Source organism: Scleropages formosus, chromosome 11 (assembly GCF_900964775.1).
Source record: "Scleropages formosus chromosome 11, fSclFor1.1, whole genome shotgun sequence".
NCBI classification, from domain to species: Eukaryota; Metazoa; Chordata; class Actinopteri; order Osteoglossiformes; family Osteoglossidae; genus Scleropages; species Scleropages formosus.
Window position 1 is genome coordinate 27,766,470 of NC_041816.1, and position 7,895 is coordinate 27,774,364.

Here is a 7,895-nt window from a genome sequence, read left to right on the forward strand (position 1 = left end):
TTTTACCAGTGTGGTGTTCCTGAATTCTGACGGGTGGTTTTACATGGGGAGGCACGGTGGCGCAGCAGGTTTGGCTGGGTCCTGCCTTCTGGCAGGTCTGGGGTTCGAGCCCTGCTTGGAGTGCCTTGCGATGGACTCTGGCATCCCATCCTGAGTGTGTCCCGTTCCCCTCCGGCCTCGTGCCCTGTGTTGCCAGGCTAGGCTCCGGCTCACCGCGACTCCACTTGGGACAAGTGGCCTCCGCCAATGTGTGTGTGTGTGTGTTACATGGACCCTGTCTGTAAGACCCCCATCCTGTTCCTGCATCCAGCCAATAGGAGGTGCCTTCTTCTTCACAGGAGGAGGGACAGCTACAGACTGGAGTCTCATCAGGACCAGACTAATATTATTACCTGCATTTTACATGGTGATGGTGTAATGTAGCACCACTTGGAGTTATTGAATATATATCAACTGTATATTAAGATATACTGGTTTATACTGTGGTATGTGACAAAGGGACTGCACTCCAGAATCACTTGTCTGCATCCAAATCTTTTGTTTTGTTGATGTAATGCACTCTTTAAATTGTTCCCTGAAAGGCAGGTCACTCTGGAGAAAAGTGTCTGATAAATGAATAAATGTAAATGTGAATATATTGAAGAACCTCCTGAATTTTCATGCTGAGATCAGTTAGAAAATTATTGAATTTTGCATTACATTATTCTCACTGCTTCCCCATGAATAAACTTTAAAACATATAATTACTGTTCAACAGTATTTATTTAAAAACATCACAATGTACAAAAGATATGTTTAGATGGAGAAATTACAAACCATGAATGGGAAATTAAATCAGAATATGGCATCATGACCTGAACATTAAAAACAAAAGTCTGTTTCTTCAGTCTGTATCAGTGACAGGAGATATGATCAGTGGGGCTGAGTTCTTACCGCCGTTCAAGGAGCCGGGCCAGAAGTACGGATAGAGTTTCTCTGTGAATTTATATCCAGTAAAAGTGTAGATATGAGACTTGTCCTCCATTCTGTAAAAGGAGACCTGACCCTCCTCATAGTCCACATACACCCCCACCTTCTGGGGCTTCACACTCAGGGGGAGGGACACAGGGGGGTCAGTGCAAGCCTCATACTTATTCCCAAACAATCTGAGAACCCAGAGACCATCATTAGGACTCAGTGCAATTGTTCCCTTCCTGTTGATGGACTCTCTGACCACTCCTAAAGTCCACTCAGTCTTGTCCCTAACCTGCACCTCCCAGTAACGTTTCCCTGAAGAAAAACCCTCTTTTCCCAGGACACTTTTCCAGCACATAAACCTCTCTGGTTTGTCAGGGCGATTCTGCCATGTGTTTCCACGTCTCACTCGTTTCCTGTCCTCAAACAGAAAAAGTTCAGGATGTGCTGTATCAGGGTCCAGAGTCACATCAACTGTGCAGGAAAGAGAGGTGGTCAGTTATTACATTTCAAAATGAGACAAAAATTAACACTTTTTAAAAGTTATATCATATGTAAACGTTATATTGCTCTCCTTGTTTCCACCGCAACCCTAGAAGGACTGAGCGGTTTAGAAAATAGATCGATGGAAATGTTATATTATCGTGGCAGCAGAGCGGTGTGTGTGTGTGCATCTGTGTGTGTGTGTTTGTGTGTGTGTGTGACAGCGATCAGATCAAGCAGTTAGCGAGAATGAGTGAAATTTAAGGTATTAATATTTATTTTAGGTATTAATATGAATAGAATTTTTAGGTATTAATATGAATTTTGGTAACAGGTGTTTTGAATGTTTTGTAAGAAATTGTAATAATATTTTACCTTTGAGAAAATAGTGTAAGAGCATTTCTGTTTTAAAAGTTTTTTTGACTCAATATTAATGAACACAATAAAATTAGTTAAATGAAGTAAAAATGAAATAAAAACTAAAAGAATTACATTATCTGCTCTGGTCACACCAACCTGCTCTCAACACACTTGTTTCTCCTTCAAACACTGTATAAGTAAACTGTTTCTAGATGTAAAGGTTGTGGAGTCACAGTTATGACTTTGTGTCCTTAAAATTTATTTTTTCTTCTCCTCATAGTAAGAGGGGAAGATCAGTGTGTGGAAAACATTGAAACTTTTCTGTGGAAAATGTTTCAGTGGTGAAGTGTGTTTGGGAAATGAACCTTCTAGAATATTTTTATATTTATGTACTTTTTAGTGCATTTGATTTAATTTGGTTTGATAATGTTGAGGAGGAAACAATGAGAGCAGAAGGACCAACAAACAGCACTGGATACATAAAGACTGAGTTCAGTTTCTGTTTGTCTTTCACTCGTAGCTCTAACATCTCCTTCTCACCAGGAGCTCAGTGTGGATTGAAGTGAACTCTTGTGAGAAACAGTCACTTGTTCTCATCACTCATATGTTTTGTGGAAAGGAAGGTCAATAAATGTGCTCATATCCTGTGTCTGTCAGTCAATCATGTGACAAATGAGAGTCCAGATTCAATGCAGCCAATCAGTCATTATTGTGTCTCCTACAGAGAAGAGCTGCAATGGGGAGAAGAAGCAGAAGAAACTCACCTGCGTATCTTTGTGCCTTCAGAAGTTCTGTAGAGAGAGAAATAAAAATGAGACACATGAAATCGGATACTGTAGTCAGTCTGGACTCGTCTCAGTGTCTTTCGTGTCCATTCTTACAGGACAGAGTCTCATACAGTGTTGCATAGAGTATAAGAAGAACCCAACTCACTTCTGTGGGATCAATTCAGCTCCACTCTACTTACCAGCTCTCCTGCACATGTTTTCTACAGCTGGACATGGACAGATAGAAAAACCACAGATAGAAAAACCACATAAGTTCATTGAAATAATTCATTTTATCTTGCTCTGAATACTGAAATATTTAAACAACACTCTAAGATGAATAATGTTATGACAAATACAGATATACCCTGGTATACAGACTCCCGGTTCACAGATTTTTGGTATAACAGCCCTAGAAAAATGTTGGTCATGTTCAGTATACAGACCGACTACTTGCGCTATTGAGTACTTTTTTCTGGTGCTGGAAGAAAACGTTTCCCCCATGATGTAGAAGTCATGAGCCAATAAAATACGGACTTTCTAACGACATATGATAAACGCTTCTTAATTTTTCATTGTTTTTCAAATTATTTTATTACAATTTTGATAAATGTTTTCCTTTTTTAATGTTTGCATGTTCACATTCCTCCACATTTAAGAGGGGTCTCAATACTCACCTCTTTTGGACTCACTTCTCCCCTTATCTATCAAGTGCTCTATAAACGTGTTTGTTCACATTTTTTCATTTTGAATAACAATCTACTTACTGTACAGTAGTTTAGTAGGAAAGAATTCCTGCCCTATTTTAGTCTTTCTTAATTTCCTTCTTGACCATGTTTAATATCTGACCAGCCTAATGTTTTGATTAATCTTTCTTGAGACTGTTGTTAAGCGCTTGGAAAGTAGTTGTAAAAATATTTGGGCATTTCCATAAAGTCCAGGAATGCATCATTTTTCCCTCATTTATGTTCTCTCTGTGTTTGTGTGTGTTTCCTCCAGGTGCTCTGGTTTCCTCGCACAGTCCAAACACATACTGAATTGTCCTTCCTGTGAGTGTGTGTGGCTACCCTGCAGTGGAGTAGTGCTCTGTCAAGGGTGTACTTCTGTCCAAAGGATAAGCTCTGGACCACCATGATCCTGCCCAGGAGAGGGGCTCACTGAAGGTAAGTGATTTTTCATCGTATAAAAATTGTTTCTAACTGGATTTTGTTGATTCCACTTGTCATTTACAGAGTTGTTTATATTTGTGCACCCTGTTGTTTTTCAGTTGTTGTATTCTGAATTCACACTGTTTTTTATCTGTATGTGTTTGTCTTATATATTCTTTTTACTTTTGTCCTCCAACTGCAAAACTGCAGTTTACAAGGGAAATACTTAATTCCTACAAGAACGGGGTTAATATCAATAATAAAACACGAATATTTTACAAACTCTGAACTGTTGTAGTTTTGCTATTTTTCTTTTTCAAATACAGTTTCTGTGACATTGTGCCTTTATGCTTATGGTTTTATCCTTATGGTTTTACACATGTATAATGAATAGAAACACATTCAAATACAAACACAAACATACAAGTAAGTGTTACTTAAACAGTCGTTTGGTGAGGAGCCCTATAAATGTAGGAACATCAGTGTTAGTGTGAATGAAAGATGGATTAAAAAACAACATCACAGAGTTCTGTTATTCCTCTAAATATCACCTCTTTTAAAAGAAAGATGTTAAATACCTTTTTCTCTTTGCTGTTTCATATAGCGAGGAATTAAAACAGCCAATATGATGATAGCAGGAACTCCCAGGGAGAATAACACAGCAAAGGCCACCTTCCAGGGATGAGCACGGTGGAATATCTCACCTGGAACACAAAACATTTGTCATTAATAGTAAGAGACTTTGATGTTAGAACTTGAAAGTAGAATTCATCTGTCATTACGAGTAAATAAAAATATTGTAACTCACCAGGGATGTCAGTTATTGTCTCTTTCATTTCCTTTATCTGTTGCTGTAGAATTCGACAGGTGAACCTGTTGGTCTCTCTCTCCTGCACAATAACGTGTCGTCTCACGGTAAAGAGGTCCATACTGTCTGTATGTGTCTCTGTGTGTCCAGCAGGGAGACTGTGTCCTTCACTGTCCGTCCAGACCACTTGAGGCTGAGGGTACCAGCCTTTAGATTCACACACCAGACTGATCCCTCCTTCTTTATATCCCTCAATTGAGATCACTGGTTGGGTTCCTATAGCTATAAATATAGAAATAGTGTAGCTAAAACAAAAAATGTAATTAAAATGTACTGAAAATTGACTGAAATTACAAGAAATTTTGCTTTTATCTTTAGCAATATATTAATGGAGAAGTCTTTATGAGACCTCTAAAACAAAATGTTAGTTTCATCAATAAATACAATATTCAAAATTCTTACCTTTAGTAAGAACATTTATGAAATATTCATCATACCATTCTGCAGACTGGACCAAACATTTATACTGTCCATTGTCAGATCCTCGCACATTTTTAACTTTAACTGAAGTGTTTCCGTTCCTCAGTTCCTCAGGGAACAGTGATGTCCTTCCCCTGTAAGATGGGATCTGATTCTCATTTCTGTCCTCATGATCTTGGTAAAGATGTACAAGAGGGTCTTCGGTCTGAATTCTGAACCACTCGATATGCAGATCCACAGCACTGATGTTGGGTTTGAGGTAACAGGGTAGAACAACATCTTCACCAGCTACAGCAACTACAGGATCAGCTGGACCAAGAACCTCAAACCTCTCTGGAAAGAGCAACGGAGACATATATTTTTCATATATATTCCATTCTACATAGACACAAATGTTTTTCTGCACCAAACTCAGTACAAAACTCTGATTTTTGACTGAATGAGAGCGAAAATGTACCCAGAGTGGAGACAGTGGTGTGGAGGATAAGCAGGACAACCCAGTACAGACAGTGAGACCAACTGGTTTTCATAACTGAAAGAGAGTAAAATAAAACAATCCAGTTATATTCAGAATACAGACCTGCTTAAAGAGCAACACAAAAATAAATTAATCACACTGGATCAGATTATGCACTAAATATATAAAGAAGATATTGTCTTAACTGCTTGGTTGCCTGAGGGACTGAGGTCTCAGATCATATAATCTGACCCGGTCACTTTACAGCAAACACTCTACTCTGGTAAAGATATTTTACTGTGAACTCCACAGTGCTCTACCAGCCTGGTGCTCTGCGGTGCTCACAGGTGTTCTTACCTGATCCTGTCATTCCAGGTCACCTGCAGAACTGGATGTGTCTCAGAGCGTCAGTGAAACACCAGTCAATGATCATTCACTGGAGATCATGAACTCACTATAAAGAGAAGGACAGGAGAGTCTGCAGTATGAATAAATGCATATTTTATCTTATTTCTGTTAGACAAATTGGTCTTACAGCACTTCTGACCACATGGAGTCAGTGAACTAGATGAATCAGCTCAGGATCACAGTGACAGAAAGTGTACAGGAGTGAAAAAGCAGCAGTGTGTTACTTCAAAGCACAGAACTCTTCGGTGTGTTCTTGTACACTTATTTATTTATTAGACGTTACAATGTATTTTCCATAAAATGTTTATTATACGAGGGGGACGCGGTGGCGCAGTGGGTTGGATTGGGTCCTGCTGTCCGGTGGGTCTGGGGTTCGGGTCCCGCTGGGGTGCCTTGTGACGGACTGGCATCCCCTCCTGGGTGTGTCTCCTCCAGCCTTACGCCCTGTGTTGCCAGGTTAGGCTCTGGCTTCCCGCGACCCCGAATGGGACAAGCAGTTCAGTGTGTTTATTATACATGTACTGTTGTGTTTTATGGCAGATTGTTTTCATTGAGAACTGTTTGCAAGTGACTTTTAGATTACAGGCTGTCACCTCCAGTTCACACTTGAACTGTAGTGCCACTGCATAACAAAGTTTAAACAAATCATCATTATTACACACATAGAAAACTGCATGTAGTTAAATTTGATTTATACCAACTTACACTGCACGTAGTTATGACATGACTTCTCATGTTGTAATAATATTGTTGGACACAGCGCGGGGGTTTGGATGGGGTGAAGAAGGACACACAGGTAGCGCTCATTTCCAACGTTTAATTGAACACCGGCACAGAGGGACATAATGCTGTCGGTCCAAGAGCCCCGTTTCCTCAAGAACCTGCGATCCAAGCAAACCTTCCCAGCCTACTGAGACCCCTAGGCTCTTTCGCACACACTGCAAAACGCGGTCTCCTCTGTATTTATCCCGTAAGTCGCCCCTAGAGGTCGAACACCTGAACCACTTTACCCAGAACGCAACTATTCACAACGAACAAACGTATTTCCCGCTCGAACCCGCAGTAACGCGGATCGGTACAATATATATTGATTTTTGTAGCGCAGAAAAACGCACAGTGTTTGTTACGAACGTTTAACTGGAACACTGACATTCGAGGGAAATAATGTTCCTGGTCCGAGGAGCCCTTTTCCGTAAGGATTTTTACCTCAAAGCAGCAGTCCCAGTCTACTTAGCGTCTTCCAGGCTTTTCTCTGTCCCACTGCGGCAACCGCCGTAAGCCCCCCATCCCCCCCGCAGCGGTCGAAGACTTAACTCCGTTTTACCCACAATACCTATACAACTATTTCCAAACGACCCTTTTCCCGTAAACATTGTTTTATGGACACTACAGACTGTAGTACAACTCAGTACAGTTGTTTCATATCCGCGATCCACACTCAGCTGCGCTCCTTACCGCGTGTTTTACTCCACGTCCTCTGTGGTACATATATCATTTCCCAGGGAAAAAGAAAAAAAAAAAGATTCGAAGTCTAAAATCCGTTAAGCGGTGTACAGTTATTAATGTCAATATTACGAATAGAAACTCTATGGATGTATTTATTAAAATTAAACAGCAGTTCATTTACAGAGAGAAACAACCTGTTGCTGTTCGTATTACTCGGTGGTCCGTTATTTTGACAACTTTTACTTTCATTTGTAAAATGCTGAGTGAACAGTGAGCTGTTAACTCATTGAAATATTGCCAAATATATATTAAATAGTGAAATATGACAGAAAGCTGAAAAGTAACGAGCTCCGATCGTGACTGCAGTTCCCATAATAAATATTATTATATATTGAAAGATAATATTGCGGGACTTGGGGGAAAACTGTGTTACAATTGTCAGAGACAACAAAGCACGTTGATCACTGAATCAAGAGCAGTTTGTTGGAATTATAATTTATTGTAGAATAGAGCCATTTGTCAATGATGAGGACATGGGTTTACAGTGAGGAGCGGCAGCAGAACCCAGAGCTCATGTCTTCTGG

The 7,895-nt window shown here is 40.0% G+C and overlaps 1 pseudogene; it reads right to left on the reverse strand.

Annotated features, from left to right (window-relative positions):
• Positions 1-882: 882 nt before the first annotated feature.
• LOC114911844 (butyrophilin subfamily 1 member A1-like) lies at positions 883-7,120 on the reverse strand (annotated as a pseudogene).
• Between the last annotated feature and the right edge of the window lie 775 nt (positions 7,121-7,895).